This window comes from Rhinolophus hipposideros (genome assembly GCF_964194185.1).
Source record: "Rhinolophus hipposideros genome assembly, chromosome: 21".
NCBI lineage: Eukaryota > Metazoa > Chordata > Mammalia > Chiroptera > Rhinolophidae > Rhinolophus > Rhinolophus hipposideros.
Window position 1 is genome coordinate 33,892,044 of NC_138067.1, and position 14,037 is coordinate 33,906,080.

The 14,037-nt window shown below is 46.2% G+C and overlaps 1 protein-coding gene and 1 pseudogene across 2 annotated transcripts in view; both read right to left on the reverse strand.

The window, feature by feature from the left end:
* ANKRD11 (ankyrin repeat domain containing 11) overlaps positions 1–14,037 on the reverse strand; it is a 200,676-nt gene that overhangs the window by 185,924 nt on the left and 715 nt on the right. The gene's annotated exons all lie outside the window — the stretch shown is intronic.
* On the reverse strand, positions 27–8,838 carry LOC308489850 (large ribosomal subunit protein eL15-like; annotated as a pseudogene). The gene is made up of 3 exons: positions 8,833–8,838; positions 5,942–6,486; positions 27–386 (listed from the first exon to the last, which is right to left on the reverse strand). The product of its transcript is annotated as a large ribosomal subunit protein eL15-like (transcript).

A 14,037-nucleotide genomic window follows, 5' to 3' on the forward strand; every position in this document is an offset into this window, starting at 1 on the left:
CGCGGCGGCTGCGGCGGGCGCCGGCCTCATGAGACGCCGCCGCCCATTGGCCCGCCGTATCCGCCACCGCCATTGGCCCGCCGCTCTGGGCACAGGACTGCAAACGTCACAGCGTCGGGGAGGAAGTGCGCGCGGGGTGAAGGGGCGACGGCAAGATTGACATCTTTTGTGACAGGCATGGGGCGGGACCAAGAAGAACGTCCTGGGACGGATTGGTCAAGGTCGTGCGTCCAGACGCACGGGTCGTTGGTGCAGCGAGCAGCTGGATTGGCTGCCGGAGTCGCAAAAGGGGTGGGACTCTCGTTCTCGTACGTGACAATTGGCCTTTCAAAGTGCCGGAAGCGACGAGAGGAACGGTCGGGAACCAGGGCCTGGTGTTGAAGGAGCTGGAAGACGAAATGTGAGCCAGGCCGGCCTCAGCGCTCGGCTTGGACTGGAGGCCCTCGGCTCTATTCTGAGAGACGCACCCCGACGGCTCCGCCGAGCTGTGCGTCGTTCACCGACTCCTATGGGCCTACAAAGCGCGGAGCGGTCCATGGGGGTTGTGTGGTAGTGCCTTGTTTGGGGCTGAGTTCGGCCCCCCTTTAAATGCACGTGCTGCTTGTGCTGGAGCTGAAGCTCCATGACCAGGGGAGCCTGCGCGGCGGGGCGTGCAGGACGTTCGGCTGGAGGCCGCTGACCGGCCGCAGCCCTGGACGTTTACTTCACCTCTCAAGCCCTACCTCACGGGGCCATCGGGAAGATTCAGCGAGAACCACGTGAAATCCTTAAAACAGTACTTGTCACCTAGGAAACTGCAAGTAATGGTTGTGCTAGCGCAGTCTTTCAGATTCCTCTGGGCAGCCAGATTTTGCTCTCCCCACTCAAAACCAGTAATTTCCCTGGATGAGGGTGGACACCTCACAATAACAGCCAATCCATGGGCTGGCGAGCACCCAGGAAAAGATGACCCAAAAGTACCCTATTTGCTTCATTGTAGGAATTACCTGTTAAAATTGATAAAATTCAAACTCCAGACCCCACATTCACCGATTGTATCAATCTAAATGAGAGGGTCTAGGAATTACGATTGGGGGGGGCGGGGGGGAAGAGTTGTCCCTGACAATATCCATTCTTGGGGAAATTTTGAAAAACGCTGATCTTAGTCAATCAAATACTCTCTCTAGAGAATTTAAAGTAGCAAATATGAATAAGGAGTCAACTTGCCTTGGAAACAATCTGAAAACATACTAAGGCAAAAGCAAAGTGAAGTTCCACAGAAACAGAACCTCTAAAAAGTACACAGTTGTGAAAAGAAATACAGAGTAAAGGGAAAGAAACCATTTAATGCATTAATTCAAAAATGTTTATTGAGGGGCCGGCCCGGTGGCTCAGGCGGTTGGAGCTCCGTGCTCCTAACTCAAAAGGCTGCCGGTTGGATTCCCACATGGGCCAGTGGGCTCTCAACCACAAGGTTGCTGGTTCATCTCCTCGACTCCCGCAGGGGATGGTGGGCTGAGCCCCCTGCAACTAGCAACGGCAACTGGACCTGGAGCTGAGCTGCGGCCTCCACAACTAAGACTGAAAGGACAACAACGTGACGCTGAATGGCACCCTCCACAACTAAGACTGAAAGGACAACAACTTGACTGGAAAAATGTCCTGGAGGTACACACTGTTCCCCAGTAAAGTCCTGTTCCCCTTCCCCAATAAAATCTTTAAAAAAAAAAATGTTTATTGAGTGCTATAGGTAGGCTAGACACTTTATCAAGCACTGGGAATTCAGCAGAAACAGAGCAGGTCTAGTCTCTACCAGCTCATGATGTACCTACCATTAGGCTGGGAAAACATGTTCATCAAATAGGTGTAGAAGTAACTCGTTCAAGCTGTGATAAGTGCTTTGAAAGAGAAGTATCAAAGTTATGAACGAAAGTATTCTTTACTGACTGAAAATCAGATCTGGTCTGGGGAGTGGCTTGCAGGACGTTTCCCTAAGGTCTTTACACTTGAGCTGCTGCCAGAAGATTAAGGAAGAGCTAACTGAATTAAGGTGTGGGGAGAACGACTAAGTCTGCTGTCCAATAAGATAGCCCCTAGCAATACATGACTATTAAGCACTGAAAATGTGGCAAATCCAAATTGACATGTGCTGTGAATATAAAATACACACTGGATTTTGAAGACTTAGTTCAAAGAAGAATGTAAAATTGCTCACAAGTAAATTTTTTTGTATATTACATGTAGAAATGATAGCATGTTGAACAATTGCATTACATATAGTGTTGAAATTAATTTTACTGTTTCTTTTTCCTTTTTAATTGGGGTTACTAGGAAATTTTAAATAACACCTTGGCTGCATTTGGTTTCTGTTGGACAGCCCTGGGCAAAGGGGCAACCTAACTGGTGTCCCTAAGGTGGAGAGAGGCATAGTGGCTCAAGGGGCAGCACTCATTCATTCAACACATATTTAAGGCTTTTAAGTGCCCACATGTGCCCAGAACCATTCTAAGGCCTGTATTAAATATGTGATAATAGGGGTGAGGAGGGGTGCTATTTTATGTAAGTTAATGGGGAAGGACTGAGATAAGATAATCTTTGAGCAGAGTCTTGGAGTGAGGAAGCAAGATGTGCAGGTTTGCAGCAGTTTGGGGCAGGAAGGAAGCCCACAACCACAGAGCAAAGTCAGAAAAGACAAGATGAGGGAGATGGCTGGGAGTCAGGACTCAGATTTGGGATTTCACCCTGTGTGGGAAGAAGCCACTGGAGAGTCACAGGGAGATGGATCCAGGATTGCTCTGGAGATGACAACAGCATAGAGAAAGTGGTGCAAAGTGGCAATGACGTCTGGACTCATGAGACAGTTGGATCTGGGATGTGTTTTGAAGATGGAGTTGGCAAGATTTTTGTGGGCTGTAAGAAAAATGAAGGGTCCAGGATGTAGTTGACATTAGCTGGAAGGCCTCAGTGCTGGTACAGATTTGAGTTGAAAAACTGGAAGTGTTGTACCGTTAAGTCCAAGATGCTTGGGCCTCTGTGGGGGTGATAGGTAAATATAGTCACTAGGATGGCAGCAACAGAGAGTGGAGGTAGCCAGGGTCAAGCTAGGCCTTTGGGGCACATAAATGATTCTCAGCCTGCAAGTAGTGCCTACTAGTGGAGGGCTTTAATCAGGAGGCCCAGGAGCAGAGTCCTGTTTTAAAACACTGCTCTTGAAACAGTGTGAAGGGCAAAACCCTGATGAGAGGCCAGGTGGGAAGCTGTCCCAGTAGATCCAGAGAAAAGAGAAACAGGAAGGGTGATGAGGAAGTAGTGAAGGGGAAGATGGCAGAGTGGGGTCAGGTGGCAAACACAGTGCCTGCTGGGCCTGGAGGGAACTGAAAGGGGCTGCTAGAGCCAGCTTTGTCACACCTTCCAGTTTTCCATATTAAATTTTTATGGAGCATTTCGATAAAAGCAATTAATTTTTCAAACATTGTGTGGACCAAACAAAACACGTCAGACCTACAAATTCCTGATCTTGATCCCTAAAAGGTGGTTTTCTAATTCTTGCCTGGGAAGCCTGTTTTCTTTAATGTAGTTACCTGGGCCCATCCAGAGATTCAATAGCTCTGGAATGAGACCCAGAACATGCAAATGGGTGGTCCTAGTGCCATCTTCCATCTTCGGAGTGTCCCCCAGCCCAGTCAAGAAGGCCTGGCCTTGACAGTGCCTGTGCTTAAACACTTTCTCCAATACTGGTCAGTGACTGTGTTCATTATAGCTTACCCCCACCCCATCCAACGGTCTTGGATTTCTCCTGCAAACATTCAGGGTCTGGTATTTGCCAGACACTGATCTAGGAGCTGTGGATTTTGCTATGAACAAAACCAAGGTCCTGCCAAAGACACATTCCCTTATGTCCTGGGTTCCCTGAAACCAAAGAAGCTACTTTTTTTATTATTATTATCAAACATAAGCAACATGTGGCTCCAGAAAAGTCCAGTGCCCAGTCAGGGCTTGAGGACCTCCCAGAGAAGAAACGGTATATCCTACTTTGTTCTGCCCCTAAGCAAAGGCACTCCAAACGCCTCTCCGTACACCCATTCCCTCCCCATACTACCCCTTGCTGTGGACCAGATTTATGGAGCTTGTTGAGATCCTGTGGTAGATGGGGCTCTTTTCTCTCTTGCAGAACAGCTAGAGATGGATCACTGCTGAAAGGGAGGCAGCCCAGCCACCTTGCTTTCTTTCTACTTCCTCTTCTGCACAAATGGCAGAAGTGGCCAGAGCAGGCCCATATTCTGGCCCCTTCTCTTCTGTCTCTTCTCCCATGGCTGTATGGTGAGAACTGGCATCTGGATTGGAGCCTCGCCCCAGCATTCTTAGCACTAGAATTTGGAACCCAAGCTCATTTCACAATAAATTATTACATGCTTCACTTTCCAGTTACCATAGCTCTGGGGTGTATCACCCTCCCAAACCTCATGGAAAGGAGAAACTGTGGCATGAAGCAAGATTCAGTTATTCCTGGGGCCCCTGACCTTAGGACCACCAAAACCACTCCCTAATTTTTAAAACTCTGTCCCCAGTGCTTTTCCTATAGCCCCACCAGTTTTTGTGCCATTTTTAAAGTCTAAATATATGATGTATTATTTTCTTTAATTAAATCATCTCAAATCTAACTAGAAAGATTGGAATAAAAATAAGTCTTCCTAAGTCTTCCTAAAACTTTTCCTAGTAAGGCTGTCATCATATTGCATAATGTATTTTATGTAATGAATTTCGGCCTGCAGAAAGCCGGGGCCTTACTCAGCTGGGAGATGAATCATGTACTCATACAGAAAATGTTTGAGTGCCTACTGTGTACTGGACACTGATACAGACCAAACAAAAAAATCTCTTAAATGCTCTCACAGTCCAGACAGTTAGGACTCGAAACACCGTCTTGTGATTATGTAATCGGTATATAACATGACAGAAGGTTTGGTGGGGGGCCATATTCAGTAAGTGACACAATGCCTACCTGCAACCCCTCTCTTTGGGTTTGCAAAGGAACCACAGATCTCCCACCGTGGAGGCTCCCCCTGCTCCATCCCAGGAACCTCACCTTGGGAATACACCTGAGCTCTGTTGGTAACAGTCATTGGGACAGCAGCCCTTTGGCTGGTGCCAGTTTTATGAGTAACTACAATGCTTATTTTTCAAGATAGTCAATCCAGAACCTTTTACTAATGCTGCACTCAGTAAAAATTAAAAACACAACAACACATATTCTCCAGCTTTTTCTGCCATCTTGGGGCCTGTGGAGGCCTGCTGGGAACAGGACTTCTAAAATGACAAATATGTCTGGAAGGCAGTGGTCCCAGGCCATTTCTGCTGACTATCAGCAGTGTCTTTGGAACCAGAGAGAGCACGCAGCTCTTCTTAAAATCAAAGGTGTTTATGCCCAGGATGAAACTGAATTCTGTCTAGGCAAGAGATGTGCTCATGTGTACTGGGCAAAAAAACAACACAGTGACTCCTGGTAGCTAATCGTACAAAACCAGAGTAATCTGGGGAAAGGTAACTTGTGTTCATGGAAACAGTGGCATGGTTTGTGCCAAATTCTGACGCCACCTTCCTGCTAAGGCCATAGGACAAAGAGTCTGTGTAATACTGTACCCTTCGAGGATTTAAACTTATTAAAAAGTAGATAAAGTGGATTTGTTCTCTTGTTAAAAAAAAAAAAAAACACAAAACAAAACAAAAAACCTATTTTCCAAATTGTCCCTGGGTACTTCAAAATGTTTTAGCTACAGAAGAACTCACAAGGAATAACTTTGAACCTGATATATAACAAGTTCCTCCCTCCTTTTTTTTTTACTGTCCTAAATTGTTATTAGGTAAGAATTTTACAAACAATACTTATATTAGTGGTAACAGTGTGGAGAGTATTGCGCCTTCTCCAAGCTGCACGACGAGAACCACCAGTAGTATGGTGAACCTGTGGACCTTTCCAAGGCCGTGGCTCTTGGCGGCCTGCAGATGTCAGCCCTTCCATCTCCCTGTACATCTGGACTGGTCCACTGGGTATCAGGATTCCATCCAATAGCTTTATGGAATGGATCAATGAGGATAACCTGAAAGAATTTGTATGAGGAAACTTCACCAACCCAATAAGAATTCAGGACACTTAGAGCCCCACAGTGGCGTCCAGTTGGCTCCTTGGCAACAGACTACAGACTTCAAGCAAAGTTTAGCTGGTTAACACTGTGATGGACAGGCTTGCCATAGATCACATGGTCACAGCTTTAGTAACTGGGCATTTGTGGTCAGCATGGCGCACGCAAATCCAATATACATATGACATAACCTTGATTGGCCTTGTATCCCATTCTGGGCGCTGTATCAGATTGGGTGGAGCTGGGACCCTGTGGAGCGCAGAGCTGGTGCTACTGTTAGCAGCACACCTAGAAGGAAGCGAATTACATCGGACTGCTTCTTCCTCCATAGCTCCTAGATGTACTTGTAAGTGCCTATCTTGGCTACCTGACGGTTGCAGCAACGGAAAGGAACAAGTTCCCTTTTTAAATGTATAAAATTCACAGCTATCTTTGATTAAAAGATTTCTAATTACGTTAACATTTTCACGATTGACTTAGACCACTGGTTCCCAAAGTGTGGTCCAGGAGCCCTTAGGGTTTCCCTAAGGCCTTTTGTGGAGTCAGCAAAGTCAAACTATCTTCCTATAAATACTTAGAGGGCTTTTGTTTGTTTCACTCACTTTCCTCATGAATCTATGTTTCCCAGTGACCTAGGCTTATGTCATCATTCTGACAGCTGGGGAATGTGTGTTCTTGTATTTTAAACATTTCTCAGTTTTGACATTAACGTGGTAAATATCAGTAGATACAACCCACTTAAACAAAACCTCTTGGGGCTCCTGGGTAGTGCTGACATCTTTATGTACCTAAAGAAGTCCTAAGACCAGAAGGCTTGTGAGCTGCTGGCTCAGGCTTACTGCCACCAAGAGCTGTGCTGCTGGGAACACAGCGGCACAGCACCAACCAAGTGTCAATTATGCCAAATTCCAGCCCCAATGAACATAAATAAATTTTTTGCATTATGCATAATCTCTATTTAATACTTAAATGGTAAGATCATAGCTACAGAATCTGAACTCAGTCTTTTGTAGACAAAGCTCCATGGACAACTCTCCCAAGGTAGCACAGTCGTCGAGAACATACACTCTAGGACCAACTCTGCCCTTGCTAACTGTGACCTTGGGCAAGATATTCACCATGGAGGGCCTTGGGCTAATGAGACCATCTACCTGGTAGGACCTTCATGAAGATTAGCACCTCCAACTTGGTGAGATCTCTCTGGCATGCAGTAGACATGAGTGTTAACTATTATTGTAAAATTAAGGAGAAGCTTACATGAGCACCATGCAGGGTTGTGAGGGTTGTAGCATAGGTTAGCATGGGCATTGGGGTAGGCAAGGTGCGCCAGCTTGGAGGGCATGGATGCTGGCTGTCGGCAAGGGTGGGTATTCTCAAGAAGGAGATAAAGAGTCCTGGGATCTAGAACATTGAGTTGGGTGCCACTAGACCTGGGTACATGACAATTCAATGAGGGAGAGAGAAGGGGTTCAATTTAGCAGGATGGTAGAGAGTTTAGGGGAAATGGTAAAATGTGTGAAGCTAGGCCAGGCCTTAGTGTCTTGTGAGCGGGTAGATGCCCACTAAGCTGACACGTTACTTATGCACCTGCTGGTGAGAAGCAGAGACCTTTAGTGATGGGTTACTCTGAGGGACATATACCCTGGCTAAGGCCTTGGTTGCAGGAACCTAGACTCAGCACTTTCCTAGAGCAGGCAGCCTGAGATCTGCTCACCCATTCCTGCTTCACCTGATCCTTGGTCTGAAGACAGTGTTTTATGAGTGCACATACCTTTCACAACAAGATAACACAATACTGGGAATAGCAAAGGTGCTCGTATTATAGGAATTAATATATGTTGTCACTGAAATCCCGCTTTACTTTGCAACTTTAAAGTATCCAGAAAATAAAAAAATAGATTTCATATGAGTTAAATATAGAAATGCAGCTGGGCTGCTCCTGCATTTTAGTGTCGAATACTGTTACGTCATCTTTCAGTGACCCTCAGGCAGCACCCATGCTGTTCAGCGAAACTGGCTTCTCCGGGACCCAGTGGAACTGCTGCTGCACCCTCTTACCCCAGCCCTCCAGGCTATGTGCTTTGCTTCTTCCTTTGCAGTACAGACGGCTGTAAACATAGTCTATGGGATTTGTTTTGTTTACTCTTTTATGAAACTGTAACCTCAGATAGGATTGCCTTAGGGCCCAAGTAACAAATAAACTGTCAAGTGAAATAAAACATAAAACAGCAGGGATGGAGATGGCAAAACCCAACTGCACACTTTGATTTGAGGCATACTATATAAAGCCAAAGTATCCTCCTGTCTCCAAATCATCTCCAGTTGAACCCAATCAGCTCTAGCGCCAACTCCAACAGGGCTAGCGGTGAATTCCAGAAACACAGGATCCTCTGGGGAAAACTGCTAAGTGTACCACAGGGAGAGCCTGGTGCCTAGCCGAAATCTGCTGGTATGTATCTGTTTTTCCAGCGATCCTTGAGGTGAAGGGGGGCTTAAGTGAGCCATGGTTCAAATTCTGTGTAGAAGTGGCCACCTCTTCCTCTGTCAAATCAACCCTGTAAATTACAGTGAAAAGGAGGCGGTGCCTGAAACTGCTCCTCTGAGACTGAGCCTGGTGGGCTGTTGCTCCCGGCCAGCCTGTCAGGGAGGGAGGCTTGTTTGTCCTCAGGCTGGGCAGTCATGTCCTGCTGGCACTGTGCCCAGCTGACCTTACCTCCATGGGGCTGCGGGTTCAGGAAAGCACCCAGCCACCGGGGTGAACACAGAGCCACCCAGGTTTTCCTGGGCCTCCTGGAGATCAGCTCCTCTCACCCTACCTCCCATCCCACTACGCCCCTCTGGCCTTATTGCAGCCTCCTCCTGTTATCCCCCTCCCCACCTCTGGCTTTTCCAGACTCTATTCTCCATGAAGTAGCCAAAATGATGCTCTTAAAATAAACCAATCAGTCCTTGCTCAAAAACCTCCACACCCTTCCCCTCAAGCACAAAGACAGGGTCCCAACAATGGCAGCAGCACCCAGCACAGTTGGGTGCCCCAGCCTGGGCCTGCCCCCAGCCCTGCCCACTCCCTCCTTCTGCTACACTCCCAGCCATCCTGGGGAGGGGGTGATCTCTCACTTTCACTCCTGCCTGAAAATCCCCTTCCAAAATAGCAAATTGTATGTTATGTACATTTTACCACCACTTTCAAAAATTCCCCTTCTCTGTGAAGCCTGCCCTAACCACCCCCTTTAGTCTTTGTCTCTGTGGCCACTTACAATCTTTTCATATACAGTGTGCTTTGGTTGACTCGATTTACTTTTGTTTCTTTCCTGTCACTAATAGGGCAGCTCCTGGAGGGCCGGCATCATTTTGTTCACCGCTATGGCCCCAGCACCTAGGACACAGCTACATAATAAATACCTGTTAAATGCAATTCCCTTTTATACCACAAAAATCTCATTTTCTCTACAGTTCTTTAATTCTCTGCAACTACTCTGGGGGCCTCTCACCAATTCCCCCCCACAAAACTTGCCTCCTAAAACTCTGCCCAGCTGCACCTTTCACTTCACTTTCCCCTCTTTCTGTCATCTTTACTTTGGGAACTTAACTGTTCTGGTGTGTTTTTCCTCCATCCTTTTGCATCTCTTGTCCTTTCTTTGACCTATTTTTGTCCTTTCTCTTTTTGTTCTGCATTACAAAACATCCGGGAATGGACTAGCAATCTCTGAGAACAGGGAGGTGGAAGTTCTGAGTGGACAAAGGCAAGGTTTTCTTTAGCAGGCTGGCAGAGAAGGGAGGGATGTCTACAAAACACTCATTTATCATGGCACCTTTTCCCATGGCACCTTTTCCCCAGCTATGCTGGGGCTGTCCAAATGCAATGTGGTTCATGGGAACTTCTACAGGGGCAGGTCTACCACCGATTTGCTGAGAAACCACAATGGCCATAGACCTCTATGATCCAGGACCAGCCAGCTGGTGACTATTCTGTGTCTTAATGGAAAGGCACAAAGGCCTAGGACTGTCCTCCCTCAGGGAGATGGCACACTCTGTCCAACCTGTTGAAATGGAGCAGCCCTGCTGACAATTGCCGGCTGTGGATTATAGATAGAGATCCAGCCAGTCTGATTACTGGCTAAGTCCCAGAGACAAGCACAGAGGATCCTGCTGGCTACATGACACTTCCAACTGAGAACGCTCAGGGAGACCACATACAGACAAGCGAACTTTTCTTGCTACAAGTATCTCATCAAGTAACAAGTAACCCCTGGAACCAGACAGATATCTTGCTAATAACTTTTAGGAATAGTCTACAAACTAGACATCCAGACGTGGTCCCTCTTTCTTGGTAGCTGAACCCAGGTGAGGCTTCTGAACCCACATCAGGGAGTTGAGGAGGAAGCCCAGATCTCTGGCCAGCGATGACTCCCCAGTGGCTAATGGACCAGGAGAGGCAAACCCCACCTTGACCAGAGGAAAACCTAATGTAAACTTGTATCATAAGAAAGGGGTTGGCTCATAACAAGGAAATGAAGGATCCAGGGACACAAACAGGCTGTCCCGAGTCTCACCTGTAGCCTTGGCTCCTTCACTCTCTGTGGGCCTTATTCTCTCTAACTACAGCTGTTTTTTAACACGGACAGGAAAGGTGCCAGCAGCACTCTGGATTTATCCTTCTACTTCATGAGCCCAAAGGCAAGGTTCCTTTTCCATCTTCAAATAGAAATCCTGAGGAAGAACTTCCAGGGGTTGACTTTCCCTTTCCTAAACCAAACAATGTGGCAAATGGTGCTACACTGAAGGGTTGGGATCACATGATCAGGGGAGTCGGGAACTGAGGGGTTGGGTTTCGCTGAACAGATCTGAACAACAGGTATCTTCTATAATCATCACTATGGTTAACAGCCTCTAAGCTGGTCCTCAAGAATCCGTCCCCTTGGGTCGTCCCTGTCACATGGTACCATGTCATGTGAGCAACCCCGTGGAGACTTGGTAAGGAGCTGAGGCCTCCTGCCAACAGCCAGGTGAGTGTGTCACCCTGGAAGCCCATCTTCTAGTGCCAGGCAAGTGCCAAATGATTGTAGCCCTGGGTGTCAACTCAACTGCCCTCTTGTGAGAGACCCTGAGCAGTCAGAACTAGCAAGCAGGTCAACCACTCCCAGATTGCTGACCCTCAGAAATTGTAGATAAACATTAGTTGTTTTCACTTGCTAAGTTTTAGGGTAATGTGTTACATAGTAATGGATAGTTAACACAATCAACAGAACAAGTAGTTAATGAACTTGGTATGTGCTGCCCAGAGCTATAGGAGTTAACATTACGAGGAAAGGGTACAGACCCTGCCCTTTCAAGGGTACAGACCGTGCCCCTCCTAAATATCTATCCAAAATCCCACACCCAACCGTCTTACAGAATATTGAGGAACACGTTACTATTTAGTCATGCCCAATTCCTGTAGAGGTTTTTTGCTAGTAGAAACGGTCTTTTCATCATTTCAAGAACAAAATCTGTGATTACAAAATCTTGTTGCACATGGGATGAATAAAATCCAGTTATCAAGTGATATGAAAATAAATCGTTTCCTAAGACAGATCTTTAGTTCAGAAACAAAATTTACCAAAATTTAAAGAGATAAATAAGTTTATTCAAACACTCCACAGGGAGTGTATTTTAGAGAAGACATCCTAATATTAACCAAATACCTAGTGGTAGACCGGGTCATTCAAAGCTGCATGACTTAGCAGGAATGAGCTCACTGTCATGATTACAGTGCAGCAATTATATTGTGCAACAGTCCAAGGGCTTCAAAGGCCAGGGTAAGTGTGAAAGCAACTGTGTTGTTTTTTTTTTAAAGTGTAGGGGGTGGTAGAAGAGAGTAAAAGGGGTCACATATATGGTGATGGAAGGAGCACTGACGCTGGGTGGTGAACACAGAATGCAGTATATAATGTGTTATAGAATTGTACACTTGAAATCTATATAATTTTAGTAATCAATGTCACCCCAATACATTTAGCAACAATTTTTTAAAAGTTTAGAAGTTTAGTTGCCACTAAGTTGCCTAATTTGGGAAGAAGAAATTATTTGCTCTAATATTAATAAGGAAGCCTAGATCTTAAAACCAAAAATGGCCCAATAGATCCACTTCTGTCTCCAGACTGCTAAAGTATTATTACTATTTTACAGGCAAGGTGACTGATGTTTGTTCCAAGAGCAGCTTGCCTGAAGCCCTTCAATTAACAGTGAGCAGAGGCTCCTCTATGCTGAGAGAATGGAGTTCTGGGGATGACAGTGGGACAGACACACCCTCTGCAGCCCAGGCTGAAAGGGTGGCCTTTCCACACCTCCTGAGGCTCACTTTGCTCATGGATCTGGAATGGATGGCACCTGGCACCAGGGTGGCAGCACAGAGACCCAGGACATGCCCTGACTCAAACAAGTTCACTGTGAGAGTGCTTCTCAGATGTTAAGGAAAGTCACACTGAAACGTCCTGATGAACAGAGTTCAGAGAGCTGAGGAAGTACAAATGAGTAAACAGAAGTTGCGAAGTACGGAAAGAATAAAGATAGCAGTGACGGAAATAGCTGAGAGGAAAGTGAAATGAATCTGATGTCCTGGTGGGTGATGAAGTGGGGCCTAAGAGCCAGGGAAGATTCTGTGAGCCAGCTTTCCTATAGCGTTTTTTTCCCTCTAGGTCCAGGGCATGAAGCACCTGAACCTTTAAATTAAATCCGTGTTGCCTGAGACCACAGGAGCCTGTGCTCTGGGCCACTGCAGAGGTGGGACTGAAGCAAGGTGAGGTTCAGAGTCATGATTCACCTCTCACCTGAGGCCAGGGACACAGTCAGCCTTCAAAGGATACTTGTTAAACACATGTGTTTGAATAAATGAATCAATAGTCTGTTTTCCCAGAACCTTATTTCCCACGACATCCTAGGAATAACTCCCGGATCTGAACACTTCCCTGGTTCACAAGCTGCTTTCACATACTTTAATTGCATTTTATCTACAACAACCCTGTGGGAAACTCAAGGCTGATATCAGCCTTACTTTGCAGATAACTATCATCCCCATTTTACTGATGAGAAAATTGAGGCTTGGAGAAGTTAATAATAACTTGCTCAAGGTCATAAGCTGAGAACAGAAGGCAACGTTCTTAGTCCAGAGTCTGGCCCCCTGACATCATCCTGCACTGCTTACAACTGAATCACCAGGTAGAGGTTGGACCACAATAAGAATTTTATTTCAAACAATATTGATGGGATTGCATCTTATACTCTTCCCAAACACATTCATGTTTGTTAGAGGCTTTGAGTCACACATTCTCTGAACTGGGCAATGAGGCAACAGGCGTGAGGGTGGGCTTGGTCACTTCCTGTCAGGGCAGCTTTGCACAAGCTTTGATAGAGCTCAAGAAACCACACTCGGAAGTTTGGTTATAGTCACAGGACTTGTCTGGGGAGAAAGAGAGGGCAGGATACAGCCAGCTGGAAGGCAGAAAGTAGGCGGGACAATTTAACCAGAAAAATGAAAAACAGTGGAGGAGGAAATGGGGGAGGATGGATTGACTGTGAAAGAAGATTGTAAAAACAGGAGAAACAAAAGGAAAGGCAGTTCAGTTGTGTAAATCAAGAGTAGCCAGCAGCAGCCCTGGGCTACCAGGTTGCTAGCCCCACCAACCAACCACAAAGAGCAACCTGTTCAAAAGCAGCAGCTGCCAGAGAACTGAGGACCAATAATCGGGACACTTAATTAAAAAAATGTCCCCGAAACTTTCTAGTTTTAGGGAGAGGAAGGAAAAGGATATACTAGTCATATATGTTACTGTGTAATACTTAAGGCTTAATGGTGGAGTAGCCCAGAAACTAGTCAGACCAGCTCTGAAACTCTGTGCCATCATTTCCTAGCTGTGACCTTGGACAGGTTACTTTTAAT